The 20,289-nt window shown below is 37.7% G+C and overlaps 1 protein-coding gene across 1 annotated transcript in view; it reads left to right on the forward strand.

The window, feature by feature from the left end:
- Window positions 1–20,289, forward strand: part of FGF14 (fibroblast growth factor 14) — a 214,885-nt gene that overhangs the window by 68,459 nt on the left and 126,137 nt on the right. The window lies entirely within an intron of this gene.

The raw sequence follows: 20,289 nt of genomic DNA on the forward strand, positions 1-20,289 counted from the left end.
CCTCAAAGAAAAATGCTCTTATTTGGGTTTGCAAGCCATCTTCATATACATTCTTTTTTTTATTTTCTTTTTTATTTTTTTCCATTGGCATTTGTTACCCTTATACCACTCTCCCCTCCATAACCACCACACTGTAATCCATGTCCATGAGTTCTTTTTTCTTTTTGTTAATCCTTCTACCCCCTAACCCCTCCCCTCCACCATAGCTGTCATCTTGCTCTCTATGAATCTGTCTTTATTTTACTAGTTAGTTTAGGTTGTTCATTAGATTCCACAAATAAGCAAAATCATATGGTATTTGTTTCTCTCTGACTGGCCTATTTCACTTAGCATAATGTTCACCAGTCAATCAATGCTGTCACAAAGGTTAATATTTTCTTATATTTTTATGGCTGAGTAGTATTCCATTGTGTAAATGTGCTGTAGTTGTTTTATCCACTCATCCACTGGCAAACACTTGGGCTGCTTCCATATCTTGGAAATCGTAAATAATGCTGCAGTGCCAATTCCTATCAAGATTCCAATGATGAACTTCACAGAATTGGAATATATATTTCAATAATATGTGTGAAACCACAAAAGACCCTTCATAGCAACTGTGATCTTAAGAAAGAAGAATAAAGTTACACGAATCATGCTACTTAATACCAAAGTATACTATAAGCCATAGTAATCAAAATTGCCTTGAACTAGCACAAAAACAGGCATATAGATCAATGGAACAGATTAGAAACCCCAGAAATAAACCCATACATTTATAGTCAATTAATATTTGACAGAGGAAGCAAACACATTCTGTGGGCTAAAGATACTTTATTCAATAATGGCGCTGGGAAAATTGGACAGATATGTCCAATATGCAGAAAAATGAAACTCGACCACTGACCACCTTCTTACACCACACATAAGAATAAATTCAAAAAGAGATTAAAGACTTTAATGTAAGACCTGAAACCATAAAAATCCTAAAAGGAAACACAGGCAGTAGAATCTCAGACTTTGCTTGTAGAAATATTTTATCTGATATATCTCCTCAGGTAAGGGAAACAAAAGAAAAAATAAACATATGGACCTTTATCAAACTAAAAAGTTTTTACACAGCAAAGGAAATCATCAACAAAAAGACAACCCACAGAATGGAAGAACACATTCACTGTTATATCTGATAAGGGGTATATCCAGAATTTATAAATAACTTATAAAACCCAATGCCAAAATAAACAGACAATCCAATTAAAAAATAGGCAAAGAAGCTGAATGGACACTTCTCCAAAGAGGACATACAGATGGCCAATACACATATGAAAAGGTGCTCAACAATTATCATCATATATATACAAATTAAAGTCACAATGAGATTAAAGTCACCTCACACCTGTCAGAATGGCTTTCATCAATAAATCAACAAGCAGCAAGTGCTGGCAAGGATGTGGAGAAAGAGGAATCCCTTTACACTATTGGTAGGAATGCAGATTTACACAGCCACTGTGGAAAGCAGTATAGAGATACCTCAAAAAGTTAAAAATGAAACTGCCTTATGACCCAGCAATTCCATTTTGGGGAAATTACCCAAAGAAACTTAAAACATTAATTTGAAAGAACAGAAGCATATACATTCTTTAAAATTCTGTCGTTAAGTACTATCATCAAAAAAACTACATATGAACAGACATACATAGAAACATGTGCACAGGTGTATTCACATGCACACAGACTTAAGCAGAAACATTCTCTGTGGCTTCCCATAAAATTTGATATGTTTTCTGTAAGAATTCTGGAAAGTCTTGTCAGAGAAAATAAAAAGTGAGTTGTGGATTTCCTTTGTGGTGAGCTGGAAAACTCTCTTGTTAATTTGGAATCTTCTTCTGAGTTCCCTGAAGGATGTTCCTGCAAACAGACCTGGGCCCCACATTATGCAAATTGCATTCTGTTGCAGAAAATAAATATTCAACATACTGCTAGCAAGATTAAACTAGAATTCCCTATCCTCCTCTCTTGAGCAAAAATCCTATTCAGATAAGATTCTAAAAATGCCTTATTGCAGATACAAATCAATTTTATTGATTTGACATTCATTCTGTTACTTTTGTTTTTCTTCCTGCAAGTAATTTGAGAAGCTTATAAATTATTAGATTCAGTATCTGCCATAGCCTCTAATCCTTGGTTTCTGTTGATGATTTTATCATTTTGTTGTTCTCTGGTATATGTGTTGATTCAGGAGAAATTTAAATGTTTGTTTTTCTACTGAGAAAGATGCTTTATAATTTTTTTGATAAGGTTGTACAAGTATGCCATTTTTTAAAGGTAGGAGTATATGTGTTAGCCTAAAATACAAGTAAGTACTGGTTATATTTGGTGTAATCTAAGCAGTGCAGCAGGAATAGAAGCGAGGAAGGCACCAACTGCCTGGTCCAGTCCTCAGCATCTTAAATATGGCCTCCTTGCTCAGGAATCAGATCTGTTGGCCACACCTGCCCCAGGATTTGTCCCAGTGACAACTTCAAGCATATTCTCTAATCCATTGATTTCTACCCTTACCTCCCTGATTCTCCAGTTTACTTGGCTTCTGGACTACCCTTCCAGTGGTTTGGTTCTCTGATTTTCAGATCTTGATTTCCTCCTTTTCCCATCTTTGACTTTGTACTGAACCCAGGATATGGTAAGAGGCACTGTATTGACCCAGCTCTGATGCTAAGAGATCCCCTCTGCCTAGGCCACACCCTTGGAATCATCACCTATCTTGTAGGAAAGGAATTAGATAAAAATCAAATGTAATTTCCAGTTTTTACTAACACTCCATAGTTAAAATATTTTGTGATAAAAACTGAACTTCAAATATTTTAGTAAAAAGAACGTTTTTGCATATTCATTCATTTATTCCATAATTAGTTACTGAGAGCCTACTAAAATAATAATAATATAATAACATAATATAAAATTATTATACTATATATAATAGTTATACTAATGAAATAATGATGATAACTACATCTAAATAGCTATTATATAAATGTTATATATATATATATTACTCTGCTTAGCACTGATTTAAGTATTTATAGGTTGCCTTATTTAATCCTTGAGGCAACCTATTAAGAAAATGTTAAAATGATGATATTGATGTAAAGAATGTTAAAGAACTTGTGCAAAGTCACCAAGTAAGACATAGAAAATAAAAGATTTGAGCACTATTAATTTTACCCATGGCTTACATGTTTAACTGTTTCATTACACAATATTGCTTCCACGTGCCAGACATTTTCATAATATAGTCTGGCACATATCTTAATAACTTATAAAAACATGATGATTTAATGAAAACCTTTACAGATTTGATATCTGAGGAAGAAACCTCATTTTAGTTATGAGAAAGTGTAATTTGAACCTATCTGTTTTCTTCAGAGAGTCTCAACTAAAACAGTAAAATTCATGGACAATTCTATTTATTTAGATAATGTTTGATATTAAATACTGAGCATTAAATATTCTTAACACTTATTATATGTAACATTTGAGTTTAAAATTTAAAACCCAGGATGACTAGCCCAACTAAGAAATGTTGAACTAGGTTGAGTAAATTTTTTAAAAGAACTCTAGTCGAACTCAGGTTTAAAGAAAAAAGTTAATAAACATTTAAGTCTGGGAAATGAAGAAATTTGTTTTAAGTTTATGCCCACTTTGAAACTATCAACTTAATGTCTGTGCAGTGTAAACCAATGTCTAATATGGGACTAATTTTATTGAGAATCTAGCCAAGAAAATATTCAGATCACAGTAAATTGTTAAATAAAAATCATGCTAGTGATTTCACTCAAGGTATATAAGTTCTTCTGTTTATATTTCAGGAAGTAACTCTCATAATCCCTTGCCATCCAAATAAGATATTTAATTTGTCAGATAATTCCACCTCAGGAGAACAAAAAAGTTATCTTGTCTGGGATGTAAATAATCACATTTCTAATGATGAAGCTGCTTGTTCCCTGTGGAATCTTTTCTTTAATATGAGATGATCTCTTTTGTGGTCATAATGATTGTGATATATTACTTACAAATATGTCTCAAGAAAATTAGTGTTGGATATGAACAGTTTGCTTGAAGATAGAATGCAGGCCACAGGGTTGCAGAACAGAAACTGACAAAGAAATACTTTGCTAAAAATGAGTTTAAAATGGTGTTTAGGTGAAAATGTATTTTGATCAACTATAAACTATTTATAGTGCTGTGAGGAACTGTCAAGTTTTTTTTTTCCTCTTTCAAACAACCTATAACTTAGAAAGACTAAGGAAAATTCTCAAATGTAAATTCTGAACATTGAAGAAAAATGTGAAATGAAAGAAAAATATCATTCATCATTTGACCATAGATAAAGAACAGTTGAAGTCATACTGTGTTTCTGATATAAGAAAAGAAAGAGGGGAAGGGGATTCCCATCTGTATAACTTAAGGCTTTCCCTGGATGATGTAAGTTAATACTGGGGTTTAAAATTATAGTTTTAGTCTGATTGATTTTTCTTAATGATGAGGTAAGAAATGTACATAAATTGTATATTCATTATTGTTGTCTTGCTACTGGCTGACATTTATGAGAATATTAGTTTCCTAATGGTGCTTTAAATGTTTCTGTTACCTAAACACTGGCATCTGGGAGTCAGTTAAGCCCTGGTGTGCTCCTAAAATTAATATTTCATTTGAGTCTCATAACCAAGTGATAAAAGTGGAGAGGAAGAAAATCCCTTTGATGTAGATTTTTTAAATGAATCAATAGAATGCTTTCCTACTGTGTTTTGCAAATATTAGGGCCTATAATAATTACTTGAAAAGATAGGGAAAATGCAGATTTTTGTTTTGTTTTGTTTTTGATATATTTATTGATTATGCTATTACAGTTGTCCCTTTTCCACCCCCCCACTCCACTCCATCCTGCCCACCCCCTCCCTCCTACATTCCCCCGCTATAGTTCATGTCCATGGGTCATACTTCTAAGTTCTTTGGCTTCTACATTTCCTACACTATTCTTACCCTCCCCCTGTCTATTTTCCACCTATCATTTATGCTATTTATTCTCTGTACCTTTCCCCCTTCTCTCCCCCTCCCAATCCCCTATTGATAACCCTCCATGTGATCTCCATTTCTGTGGTTCTGTTTCTGTTCTAGTTGTTTGCTTAGTTTTCTTTTGTTTTGGTTTTAGGTGTGGTTGTTTATAACTGTGAGTTTGCTGTCATTTTTACTGTTCATTTTTTTATCTTCTTTTTCTTAGATAAGTCCCTTTGACATTTCATATAATGGCTTGGTGATGATGAACTCCTTTAACTTGACCTTATCTGAGAAGCACTTTATCTTCCCTTCCATTCTAAATGATAGCTTTGCTGGATACAGTAATCTTTGATGTAGGCCCTTGCCTTTCATGACTTGGAACACTTCTTGCCAGTCCCTTCTTGCCTGTAAGGTCTCTTTTGAGAAATCAGCTGACAGTCTTATGGGAACTCCTTTGTAGGTAACTGTGTCCTTTTCTCTTGCTGCTTCTAAGATTCTCTCCTTCTCTTTAATCTTGGGGAATGTAATTATGATGTGCCTTGGTGTGTTCCTCCTTGGGTCCAGCTTCTTTGGGACTCTCTGAGCTTCCTGGACTTCCCACAAGTCTATTTCCTTTGCCAGACTGGGGAAGTTCTCCTTCATTATTTGTTCAAATAAGTTTTCCATTTTTTGTTCTTCCTCTTCTCCTTCTGGCACCCCTATAATTCGGATGTTGGAACGTTTCAAAATGTCCTGGAGGTTCCTAAGTCTCTCCTCATTTTTCTGAATTCTTGTTTCTTCATTCTTTTCTGGTTGGATGTTTCTTTGTTCCTTCCGGTCCACACCATTGATTTCAGTCCCAGTTTCCTTCGCATCACTATTGGTTCCCTGTACATTTTCCTTTGTTTCTCTTGGCATAGGCTTCATTTTTTCATCTACTTTTCGGATTCAACCAATTCTGTGAGCGTCTTAATAACCAGTGTTTTGAACTGTGCATCCAATAGGTTGGCTATCTCTTCCTTGCTTAGTTGTATTTGTTGTATTTTTTCTGGAGCTTTGAAGTGGTCTGTCATTTGGTCCATTTTTTTTTTTTTTTTGTCTTGGTGCGTCTGTTACTTTAAGGGGCGGAGCCTTAGGTGTTCACAGGGACGGTAATGCTGGTTGCTGTGCTGTGATGCTGCGCTGTGAGGCTGTATGTGGGGGAGGGGCCAAGAGGGAACAATGGTGCCCCCTCCACTCTCCACTGGGTTTCAGCCACTCCCTCTGCTACCCACAATCAAATTGGGCCCCTCTGGTGCTGGTTCCCCAGTGGGTGGGCTTGTGCACACTCTAGGCCCCTGCGGGTCTCTCCAAGGGCCTCTCCTGTGAGGCTGGGAGTCTCTCCTGCTGTTGCCCCAAGCCCCAAGGGCGTTTTCAATCAGAGGTTTGAGGCTTTATTTCCCAGCGTTGGAGCCCTGGGTTATGTGGTCTGCTTAGCTCCCCTCTGTTAGTCCAGGTTTATCTGTGCATGAGTGTGGGGCCGCAGTGTGCTACCCACGCTCTGCCTGCCCGGTTCTCCGCCACTCTGAGTCCGGCCCTCTGGGTTTATCTGCGTGAATGTGGGGCCGCAGGGTCTGCTAGTGGTCAGACTGCCTGCCCTGTTCGTTCCACACTCAGCCAGTCTCAGTCCCACCAGGGCAACTCGAATCCTCTCCGCCCCTCCTACTGGTCTGGATGAATGTTTATTTTTTATTTACTTGGTGTCAGACTTCCTTGCAGTTTGATTTTCCGTCAGTTCTGGTTGTGCGAGGAGGCACAGTGTGTCCATCTATGCCGCCATCTTGGTTCTCTCAAAATGCAGATTCTTTGTATTGAGCTCTGGATACTTCAATTCAGTAGGTCTGGTGGGAGGCTCAGGAATCTACAGTTCGAGGATTCCCCTGCCTTTTCCATCTACCCACTAGTTGGTGATTCTAAAGCTCAGCAATCAACAACCACTCAACAAGCATTGTTACAATGACCAGTGGGGGAAGATTATGATTGCTTTAGACCTAGTGGTATGAGTAGAGTTGGGGAGAGTGGTAGATGGGTTAACCAGGCTGAGAAAGCAACATTGAGTAAAATAAAACATTTGTCTTTCCTAACTTCATCTACCACTAAGTTGAGGTTTACAGAAATTCTTCAATATTCTTAACTAATACAGCAACCCAGAAGCCCTGAGACACCTGGATACTGCCACCTCTACATGCCAGGATATACTCACCGAACAATATACAATGAATGTCTGCATAAGGATGACATGTTATTTAATTAATGGGGAAAAGAGGATGCAAAAAATTATTTTCCAAGACTTCAAAATCTTATCTACTTTATATGTGACAGTTTTCTGATATCACAGTCATATTTCAAAATATGTTCACGAGCCTCTTTTACACAGATGATTCCACCTTCCTTCCTCTGTGCCAGCAGTCATCTCTTACTCATGTGTACTGGTTTGTGTTGTCCCTCCTCAATTTTTCAAGGGCTCCCAGACAGGAAAACCTCAGAATTCCTTGCCTCATTCTACCATCAACTGTACATCTCCCTGCAGAGCTTATAACTCTAGCAAAAGGGAATAGAACAATGTTATTTTCCTCTTTACATTTGCTCTTGTGTTCATTGTTCAACTTTGGACCATAGAAATAGAATTGTTTTGTGTTTTCACAAATTTCACCCAATTTCACTCAAAATGTTTCTATTCTTCCCTGAGAATTACTAATACAAAGGCATACAAAACCATTCACCTGTATGCCTATGCTCATGGTGTGTTTTGTGTGTTCTTTGCCAATCTCTGGTACCCATCCTGTCTCTGAATAAGATCTATGGACATTCATCCTCAGGAAACCACTCGCTATTTATCCCAGTGCAGGTGGCATCCTATCCATGCCTTCCAGTGTCTTTCTCTTTAGGTAATAGGCAGTGCATGGGATTAACCAAATAATCTGAGCTACAGGGAGCATCACTGGCCATCAATAACTATTGTAGGGGAACTAAGGGCATTTGAGGACTGCTTATCCTCAGGGCCAGCCTTTTGTTATCTGATATGACCTCTGGGAGGAGGGAAACAAAACTATAAACAAACGAGATTCCAGCATTCCTCTACACACAAAATTTCAGAATGGAAATGTTTTCATCTTTCTTTCATTCTTCATTCTTTATTTCTCTGAATGGTCAGTTTTGTTATTTTAAAAAGAATATCAAACTTGTGATGATTATTATGTCTCTCTTATCCTAGCTATCTATGGTTCTATATGTATGTTTTTCTGTACAAACAATATCTAATATCTTTTGAGAATATATATAATTTGTATATATATTTGTGTGTTTCATTGAAGTTATGCATTGTACTTAAATATACACACATTTATTCACATGATTACACCTCTGGTCAGAGTATTTCTGTTTCTTTTTATAAATATTAAATGAGAGCTTTTAAATTTACACATATTTTAAAGCATTATTTACTATGTTTAAAAATATTTTTCATCAAGTTTTCCTGTGGTTTCTCTCACATTATTACTTATGTATATCTTACAGGTTGAAAATGGCTATTATCTGCTTTTGGTGTTTTGGCTAAGATAATCTGAAGCAAGTGCAGTACTTCAGTTTATTTCCCTCCAGTATTCACATAATCCTCACAAAACTGAACACTAATGCACACTGTCATTCTACTCGGTCACTAAACAGAAGGAAAAATCTATTGAGAAACAAATGCAAATGATGAACTACATATAATTAAATTTAAGTAGCCTTTTGGACTAAAGAAAAATATGAAAGATAATATTTTTCTATTGTTAGGTTGATTATAAGAAATACATATAAAGCAATAAATGTAATTTTTAGGCTATCCAACTTAAAGTACCATTTTATGGAGTCTGAAGGAAGGAATTGGAGTTGAGCTACAGACGATACTCAGAGTTCAAGAGGAAGAAGAGAACAAAAGAGAAATGAAAAAAAAAGGAGATAAGTCAGCAACAGGAAGCCGTTTTAGACAGCATTAGCAAAAGGAGAGATGAAAGAGAAAGAAAAGAGGATGAGAGGATGGGAAGAGGAGACAGCAAAGGGAAGGAAGTGGGGAAGACATCACAAGGAGAAAGAAGAGGCCCATGTCTCCTGTTCACTCCATCATGTTATTGGAACCCATCTGACCCCCGTGCCAGATTCCTACTCTGAGGTGGAGAAAATGAAATCCTCCTTCTTGGAGGTTCCAACCACACCTACAATACTTTTCTGCTCTAGCTCCATACTATGTTCACTTATTGCCTTTAACCTCGTCTTTCAGAATGCTAGGTATGCTTGCTTAATGTATTCTCTAAGCAAGGAAGCAATATAGCCATATCCAAATTCCAAAGGATTATACCAGTGACAGTGAGACTTAGTGGAAATGGGCTAGTGGCAGTGTGGAAACCACTGCAGTCTATAGTCCAAATGAGAAATGCTGAGTATACAGAGTGAGACAAAAGTAAGTTTATAGTTGTTGTATGAAAAAATAATACAATAATGAATAAATAATAATACAAGAACAAACTGCTTTCTGTACTCCCAACTGTAAACCTACTTTTGCCCGATCCTATATACAATTGATTACTATTCATTTTTTTTAAAAAGAGGAGATTTTGCCATTTACAACAACATAAATAAACCTGGAGGACATACTAAATCTAAGTAAGAGAGACATCTAAAGACTGCATGACTACTTGTGCAGTCTAAACAGGTGAAATACATAGAAGCAGAGACTTGAACAATGGTTGTTAAGAGCAGGAAGGTAGGGGAAATGGAGGGATAAAAGAAAAAGAAAATAAAGAAGAGCAAACTAAATAGGGCTTGCAAACTATAAACATTTGTTTGGGCAGCGTATGTGAGTGTGTGTGTCTATGATCTGAATGTCTTTAGGTGGGGCATGTACTCTACAGTCCACAGTTGGGCTATAATGACAACTACTTCTTAAATTTAGAAAGGAAGACACAGCACCATGTTAACTTTGTTGCTAGGCTTGGAGACACTGGTGTTGCCAACCCCTCAGTGAAGGGACTGTAAAGCATGAGAGATATTTGAAAGTGGCTTTGGAGGAGTTTTAAAAAAAAACTCTGGTTGTCTGGGTATGGGAGATGACCAAGTCACAGCTCACTCTGATGTGACTAACTCAGAATCTGGTGAGTTGTGATGTTTCTTCCTGAGAAAACAAAACCCAGAAGGAGAGGGGACTGGCATGGAGGAATGTAGTTCACTCAGTTTTAGCCAAGTGGGTTATAATCCCACTGAATGACTGCTGGATGATGACCAAGCTCATTTATCAGGAAGAAACAAGCCTAAAGGCTATCTTAAGAATGGTATACAGATAAAGGGTTATCTGTGATGGGTGATGATTATCTTACCTTTCCTCCTGATGTGAGTCAAAGACGAAGAAACAGATTAAATAACATCTGCATGGGTAAAGTTCTATATGAGAAAAAAGTTTATTAAACAATATAACTTCTTGAAAAACATCCTCATATATTTTACTTAATTCCTAAGTATACATAATCAATAGAGGTGATTTTGGACACTGGATATAGAGGAGAGAACTAGCTGAGTAAAATGTATAATCTGTGTCTTTATAAAAATAGTGACAGTAATATGAGAACAAACATTAGCCCTCAGATACTTTCATAGTGGTTCACAATTCTCAACATACATAAGACTTATTCTAATAATATTGTAAATATCTAGATCCCAGAACATTAGTCTATAAGAATGCAATTCAGTGAGTTCAATATGCCACAAGAATCAGAATTTTTAATATGTAGCCCAGGCATTTCTAGTGTAGGAACCTAAAAGAGCATACCTTGATAAACACAATATACATCACTGTCTCATGAACTATGACTTTAACATTATATTATTTTATATTTGCCATTGATTATAATGCTGTCGTTGATGATGATGATAATGATGACAAATTCATGGTCCAGTTCAAGAACCCTGAATAGGCAGAATGACATAACCACAAGTAATGCTCATCTTTCTCATTTACCAAGTGAGCTGGCCTTTGAGAGTTTACATGGAGAAAAGTCCTGGCTGTGATTACTCTGTTTAGCCTGAAAAGATTAGGACGAGAAATGTGTCCCTGACCATCAAGATAATATAGAGAAAAACAGGAACTTTGCTAAATCTTGAGAAAATGAAGTAAGAAAAAAATAGTATGACGTTGAATTCCAAACCAATAACAGGTGGTTTACAATTGTGAAAAAGAGAGGTGGTTTTCATCACATAAAGCTTGGGGGGTAAATCATCTTGAGAATCAGCCTGGGGCCACTGAACACCTGCTGAATCAAAGGGTGCGATTTAGGACAAAGGTATCTTGTCAGAGAAGGTTTCCAATGACAACTAATACAGTTTACTTCAAAAGTGAATGCTTTTTAGATTTTTAAAAGTATTACTAATGACTGGGTTCCCTGTGGGTACTCTCTCTGCACTCTCCCCAAAGTTTCCATACCCAGTCTCTTATCAGGTATCTCCACACAAAACTGTTCCCACCTTTGCTGGAACCCAGGTAGCCAAGTATATTTGGAGAAGAGAAAACGATGTTGGAGATGTCACAGTCCGTGTACTCAAATTATACTATAAAGCTATAATCATCAAAACAGATGCTTAGGAGGAAAGACGGTGGCAAGATAGGTGGGAGCAGAGTCCATTTCCCCTGCACATGGGTGAAACACTTACCTGATCAACTGAGGAACAAAGGAAGCAGCCAACAGCACCCCAGAGTTTATGAAGATAGGAGACCAAAAAGTATTGAGGACACTGAAAAAACAGACGGTAAGGGGACTGCTTCAGGACAAAAAGGTCCCTGGGACCAGTGCAGGGACCAGGGTGACTGCAGCCCCAGGCCTGTGCCTGTGGGGCCTGCTGCAGGACTACTGGGAGAGAGCCGGTTAACAGCTCCCTCCTCTGCCAAACTAGGCTTGAGCAGCACCAAGAGAGGCCTGGTTGCTTGAGGTTGCAGGGAAGGGAATAAGGACAAAGTGTGGTAAACACATGGGAGACCATGGGTGCCGGCTGGGGAGACTTGAGAGTTTGGTCCTGTGGAGCTCTGACCCGGACAGTCCCTGGCCTAGATGGAGAGGCGGGCTGTGTGAGAGGACAGACCCTTCCTTGTATGGAACAGTAGGACTGAGCAGGAGGGTTTTATCAAACAGAAAAAAAACATCAGGGGCACTTTGGGGAACTCTCCTGCAGCAGCAGCTCCAGTCTCCTCTCCACCCGGCTGCCCAGTGCCCCCACAGGGCTGTGGGGGATATTGAGCCCAAATCCTGAGCATGTGGGTTGCGGGGGGAGTGCACACCACACCTAGACCACAGGCACCAACCAGGGAGAGTGCAAATCAGAGAGACGTGAGAACAAAAGCACCAGAGAGAGTGTGAATCAAGGAAGGCTGCGCACACACACACACACACCCATTGCCCAGAGGAGTGTGAGTGCCTGAATGGGTGGATCCAGGGCCATTGGAAAGCTGGGCGGGAGGCTGCTGGAGTGCAAGTCGGAACCCAGAAGAGCTGGGCTAGGCTGCTTGAGTAGGCTACAGCCAAAAAAGACCAGTAAAACTGGGTTGGCCAGCAGGCTTTTTTTTTTTTTTTAAGTAATTCATTATTTTTTTTATTATATATTCTTTCTTTTAACACCTTTTTCCTCTCTTTCCTTCTTTCTTGTTCTACTCCTTCTTTCTCTCCCTTTATATCTCTTCTTCCTTCCATCTTTTTTTTTTTTTTTTAAATCCCCACAAGTGACACAATAAAACCTGGAACTCTGAAAAGACCAAAGTTGGACCCAAAGAGGGGGAATCCCAACAGCTGAGACAGTGAAACAAATTTCACTTTCCTACTCCAGAGAAATTGCAAGATATTATATATTTGTATTATTATATATTTTTCATTATCCTTATATCACTCATTTTATTAATATTTTTGTATATCTCTTGTTTCTGTTAAATCATCTTCACTTGACTGGTTAATTTGCATTGCTTGACTGGTTTCCCCTTGTTCTCTCTTTCACAGTGTACTGGTTTTCTTTTAATTTTTTTAATTTTTTAATTTTTTTATCTTTAGTAAGTTATGATTGTCTGCATTTTCTCCCCATCCCTCCACCCCACCCCAGCCAGTCCCACCTCCCTCCCCCACCTCTACCCTCCCCCTTGAATTGTCCTTGTGTCTTTTATAGTAGCTCCTATAGACCACAGTGTATTGTTAATTAACTGTCTTTCACTTCACTTGGGTTCCATTAGCACACTACTCGAGGACCTATACTCCCTATTCTAGTTATCCAGATCACAAAGATTCTGTCACATGATTGTTGCTCCATTACTATTGTAAGTAATAGCTGTTCCATACATCTGTAAATACTACACAGAACTTCTCCCAGATCTCAGTCCACTTCACTGTTTCCTGGACTATATTACAGGTGTGGTTAAATCTATTCTCTTACACCTATTTTCTACCCTTTACTCTCAATTTACCTCATAATCTGACCTCCCACAAGCTCACAGCTTTCTAGATCCAACTCACAATCCTTGCCCCCTACCACAAGAGTCTTATCTTCTTTCCACCCTTTCTAAAAAGTGACTAGGTGGATGAAATGTAACGGATAACACTATATATATATATATATCCAAAGGATCTCCTATCTCTTCTCTAAGGGCTGGTACTTTAAATATCATTTAATATACTCCTGCTCTCTTAAACCATTTCACCTTCCCCCTACAACCTACCATGAAAAAGAGTAGGTAGAAGCCGTGAACACCAGGTACCTGCTGGAAGAGGAAACCCACCAACAAAGGTAACACCAACAGGTAAGAAGAGGAGAAAGTGGAGGAGGGAGTGGAAGTCACACTAACTCAACCCAGGACCTATCTGGAAATACAACTAAATACTGAAGAAATTACTGAGAACAAACAACTGAACAAGAGCAAGAGAAAAGCCTCAAAACTTTGTACACGTGGAATAACCAGCTCCAACACAACCTGCCCACACCTGCACAACAGAAAACAAGATGTGGGGGACAGACTCACCATAAGATAAACAGCTGGTGAGAAGGCCCCACCAAAGAAAGACCCAACAAGAACCAAAAACCAAAGACATAAACAGAGCCAACATAAACCACAGCCCAAGATCAGTAAGCTGAGGAGATCAAGGAGACCATCCCACTGAATCTCACAGGTATTGTACCACAGAAGTTTACACCAAAACCCCAGGGGTTCAGAACAGAGCAACTTAAGAAGCAGAGGGTAACAAGAAGAGTCTCACAAATAATGGGAAGACAAAGAAACAATCCCCAAATGATAGGAAAGGGGGAACTTTAGGAAATAATGCTAAATGAAAAAGAGGCAAGTCAACTATCAGATATTGAGTTCAAAGCATTGGTTATAAGGAAGCTTAATGAGCTCACACAGAATTACCAAAAACTACAGGGAAACTGCAATGAACTCATTGCATACTATATCAACATTAAAAAGGAAATAGAAACTATCAACAAGGGCCAAGAGGAAATGAAAAATACAATTTCTGAACTGAAGAACACAGTAGAAGAAATCAAAAGCAGACTCCCTGAAGCAGAGGATCATATCAGTGAACTGGAAGACAAGGTAGAAAAACACACCCAGAATGAGCAAGAAAAGGAGAAGAGGCTCAGGAAGAATGAAGAGGGGTTAAGGGAAATACAGGAAAACATGAAATGAAGTAATATCAGTATAATAGGAATACCAGAAGGAGAAGAGTAAGAGCAAGGGATAGAAAACCTGTTTGCAAGAGTAATGATGGAAAACTTCCCTAATGTGATAAGAGAAAAAGTCACACAAATCCAGCAGTCACAGACAGTCCCAATGAAGAGGAACCCAAAGAGACCCACCTAAAGACACATCATAATTAAAATAGCAAAATTACAAGACAAACAAAGAATCATAAAGGCAGCAAAGTAGAAATAGGAAGTAACATAAAAGGGAGCCCCGATAAGGTTAGCAACTGACTTCTCAATGGAAATGCTCCAAGACAGAAGAGAAGGGAAAAAAAATATTTCAAGTAATGAGAACCAGAGGCCTTCAACCAAGACTATTTTACCCAGCAAGGCTCTCAATCAAGATAGAAGGTCAAATAAGGAGTTTCCCAGACAAAAGAAGTCTAAAAGAATACACCTCCGCCAAAACAGCTATCAAAGAGATGCTAAAGGGACTGCATTAAGGAAAGGAAGGAAAAGAGAGAGAAAGAGAGGTACATAGCTACAAAAAATCAGCAATGAATAACTAGCTATCAATAATAACCTTAAATGTAAATGGATTAAATGCTCCAATCAAAAGACATAGAATAGCTCAATGAATAGGAAAGCATGACCCATAGATATGCTGCCTACAAGAGAAACACGTCAGGATGGAAGACCTACACAACTGAAAGTGAAGGGCTAGAAACAAATTTTCTAAGCAAATGGACAGGGGGAAAAAAAGCAGGGGTAGCAATGCTCACATCAGACAAAATAGACTTCAATAAAAGGGCTATAAAGAGACACCCAGAAGGTCACTTCATAATACTCAAAGGAAGAATCCACCAACAAAACATAAACATTGTAAATATATGTGCTCCCAACTTAGGAGCACCCAAATACATAAAGAAAATCTTGGAGGACTTCAAGAAAGATATTGACAGCAAAATAATAGTAGGGGATTTTAACACCCTACTGTCAAAGATATACAGACCTTCCAAACAAAATATCAACAAAGATATTGTGGCATTGAACAATGCCCTAAATGAAATGGACTTAACTGATATATCTACAGAGCATTTCATCTTAAATAAGCAAAATACACATTCTTTTCAAATGCACATGGAACATTTTCAAAGACAGACCACATGTTAGGACACAAAGCAAGCCTCAATAAGTGCAAGAAAATTGAAATCATATCAAGCATTTTCTCTGACCACAAGGGACTGAAATTAGAAACAAATCTCAAGGAAAAAACCTGGAGATTAAATAGCATGCTATTAAACAATGAATAGGTGAAAACTGAGATTAGGGAAGAAATCAAAAAGTTTCTGGAAACAAATGAAAATGAACTCACAACCATCCAAAAGCTATGGGACACATCAAAGGCAGTTCTGAGAGGTAACTTCATAGTGATACAGGCCTACCTTAAAAGAATAGAAATATTTCAAAAAAACATCCTAACCCTACACCTACAAGAACTTGAGGAACAAAAACAAGGGCAACCCAGAAGAAGGAAATAACCAAGATCAGAGTAGAATTAAATGACATAGAGACTAAAAGCACAATTGTAAGGATCAATGAATCCAGGAGCTGATTCTTTGAAAAGATAAACAAAATGGACAAACCCTTAAGCAAGCTCATCAAGGAAAAAAGAGAGAGGATCCAAATAAACACAATCAGAAATGAAAGAGGAGAGACTACAACTGATGCCACCTAAATACAAAGGATTTTCAGAAATTACTACAAAGAACTATATGCCAATAAATGTGAAAACCTACAAGAAATGGACAAATTTCTAGAAAAATATAACCTTCCCAAACTCAATGAAGAAGAATCAGAAAGCCTGAACAAACCATTAACACCTGATGAAATTGAAACAGTAGTCAAAAACCTCCTGACAAACAAATGCCCTGGACTAGATGGTTTCACAGGAGAATTCTTGAGAGTATTTAAGGGGGAGCTAACCCCCATTCTCCATAGATTATTCGAAAATATTCAAGAAGATGGAAGACTCCCAAAATCTTTTTATGAAGTCAACATCATCCTAATCCCACAACCAGATAAAGACATAACGAAGAAACAAAACTTCAGGCCAATATCGCTGACGAACATAGATGCTATAATTTTCAAGAAAATGTTGACAAATCACATCCAGCAATACATTAAAAAGATCATTCACCATGATCAAGTGGGATTCATCTGAGGGATGCAAGGATGGTACAATATTTGCAAATCAATAAACATAATACACCACATAAACAAAAGCAAGACAAAAACAACATGGTCATATCAATAGATTCAGACAAAGCATTTGATAAGGTACAGCACCCATTTATGGTAAAAACTCTCAGCAAAGTGGGAATAGAGGGAGTATTCCTCAACATAATAAGACCATACATGAGAGACCTACAGCCAACATCATATTTAATGGACAAAAATTTAGAGCTTTCCCACTAAGATCAGGAACATGCCCTCTCTCCCCACTCCTATTCAACACAGTATTGGAAGTCCTAGCCACAGCAATCAGACAAGAAAAAGAAATAAAAAGCATCCAAGTTCGAAAGGAGGAAATGAAACTATCATTGTTTGCAGATGACATGATAGTGTACATGGAAAATCCTATAGACTCCACCAAAAAGCTACTTGACCCAATAAATGAATTTGGCAAAACAGCTGGATAAAAGTCAATACTCAGAAATCAATGGCATTCTTGTACACCAACAATGAAACATCAGTAACAGAAATGAGGAAAAAAATCCCATACTATATAGCAACAAGAAAGATGAAGTACCTAGGAATAAACCTAACCAAGGAGCTAAAAGACCTGTACTCAGAAAACTACACAACACTGAAGAAAGAAATTAAGGAAGACACAAACAATGGAAGCATGTACCATGCTCATGGATTGGAAGAGTTAACATCATCAAAATGGCCATATTACCCAAAGTGACTTATAGACTCAATGCATTTCCTATTATAGTACCCATGACATATTTCACAGATATAGAACACACACTTCAGAAATTTATATGGAACCATAAATTACCCCAAATAGATGCAGCAATTTTGAGATAGAAGAACAAAGCAGGAGGGATAACAATACCTGATCTCAAACTCTATTAGAAGGCGACTGTAATCAAAACAGCCTGGTACTGGCATAAAAACAGGCACATAGAACAATGGAACAGAACAGGGAACCCAGAAATAAACTCAAGTCTCTACAGTCAATTAATACTTGACAAAGGAGGCAGGAGCATAAAATGGAGGAAAAATAGCCTCTTCAACAAATGGTGTTGGGAGATCTGGACAGCTACGTGCAAAAAAATGAAACTCAATCACCAACTTACACCATACACAAAAATAAATTCAAGGTGGATAAAAGACTTAAATATAAGTCATAATACCATAAAAGTCCTAGAGGAAAACATTGGCAGGAAGATCTCAGACATTCCAGGCAGTAACATACTCACAGACACATCCCCTAAAGCAAGGGACATAAAGGAAAGAATAAACAAATGGGGCCTCATCAAAATAAAAAGCTTCTACATGGCTAAAGAAAACAGCATTAAAATGAAAAGAGAACCAAAGGTATGTGAAAACATATTTGCCAATGATACCTCAGACAAGGGCCTGATCTTTAAAATATAAAAAGAAATTACACGATTCCACTCCAGAAAGCTAAACAACCCAATTTAAAAATGGGCAGAGGAATTGAACAGACACTTCTCCAAGGAAGACCTACAGAGGTCCTGGAGACATATGAAAAGATGCTCAGCATCAGTAGCCATTAGAGAGATGCAAAGTAAAATCACAATGAGGTACCACCTCAGATTTGTCAGAGTGGACAAAGTATACAATTCAACAAACAAATGTTGGAGAGGATGCGGAGAAAAGGGAACCCTAGTACACTGTTGGTGGGAATGCAATCTGGTGAGGCCACTGTGGAAAACAGTATGGAATTTCCTCAGAAAACTAAAAATGGAACTGCCTTTTGACCCAGCAATTGCACTGCTGGGATTATACCCTAAGAACCCTGAAACACCAATCCAAAAGAACCTGTGCACCCCAATGTTCATAGCAGCACAATTTACAATAGCCAAGTACTGGAAGTACTTGGGTGCCCATCAGCAAGTGAGTGGATGAAAAAACTATTGTACATTTACACAATGGAATTCTATGCAGCAGAGAGAAAGAAGGAGCTTATACCCTTTGCAACAGCATGGATGTAACTGGAGAGCATTATGCTAAGTGAAATAAGCCAGGAGGTGAGGGACAAATACCATTTGATATCACCTTTAACAGGAACCTAATCAACAAAAGAGAAAAGCAAACAAAATATAACCAGAGACATTGAAATTAAGAGCAATCTTACAATAACGAGAGGGGAGTGGGGAGGGGACAGTGGGGAGAGGGTTTTTCAGGAACTACTATAAAGGACAGATGGACAAAACCAAGGGGGAGTGTATAGGTGAGGGAGTGAGGTGGGTTTGGCTGGGGTGGGGTGGTGAAGTGGGGAGAAAATGCAGGCAACTGTAATTGAACATCAATAAAAAATATTTAATTAGAAATATTGCTAATATTTTAAAATAAATACAGGGACAGGAAAAAGGTGTATAGCTGTAACAGATAGTAATAATACAATAATTAATAAATAATAATACAAGAATAAACTGGTTCATGTTCTCACAAGTATAAATGTACTTTTGTCTTCCCTTGCATATCAATATTTAATACACCATTTGTTTTTCCTAACCCTTTATTTTGTCTGAGATAATTTTATTTTCTTCTGAGCAGGGCCTTCCCACACAAGTCCCATTCTGGGAGCAAAGGAGACTTCCTTCTCCTTCCCTAGATGATCAGCAATACCTTGGTGCTCAACCCACCTTTGAGCTTCTTTTCCTGGGTCCTATAAAGAGAGTGGGTTGATCCCATATGGGCCCATCATTATACAAATTTCTTAACTTTACCAAAGCCCATAATATCTACCTAACAAAAATTTAATGTATCTAATAGCAAAAGTGTTTGCCTGAAATGTGTGAAAGACCATTTCTGCACTATATTATTACTCAGGACTTACATATAGGCTGATGAATGAGTCAAGTACTTGGAATGAATGAGTGAATTAATGAACTTATGTATTCATTCATTCAACAGAAAATACTGTATGTCTTTCAAAGACAGCTATTGTTCTGTAAATGCTGGGGCTTCAAACATAGATGAAAAATTCCTGATTAAAAAATGAACAAACAAACTAAAACCCCTTGAAGTCCAATAGGCAGAAGGAAATCATTTGGAGTACATCTTGACTAGGTGAATTCTAAGACTCCTGCATTTCCCCAGAATCTATATTTCCATGATTTTATTTGTATATATCCTATCACTACTTTAATAGTAATGTAAATGTAGGAGGTATTCAGTTTGAAATTCTTGATTGATGATTAAGGTAGAAATAATTTTATTAGCTTATTTTATTAATTTATTTCTTGTGTGTTCTCCTGTTCATGATATTTATTATGCATGTCACTTATCTTT

The sequence above is a fragment of the Desmodus rotundus genome, chromosome 13 (genome assembly GCF_022682495.2).
Source record: "Desmodus rotundus isolate HL8 chromosome 13, HLdesRot8A.1, whole genome shotgun sequence".
NCBI lineage: Eukaryota > Metazoa > Chordata > Mammalia > Chiroptera > Phyllostomidae > Desmodus > Desmodus rotundus.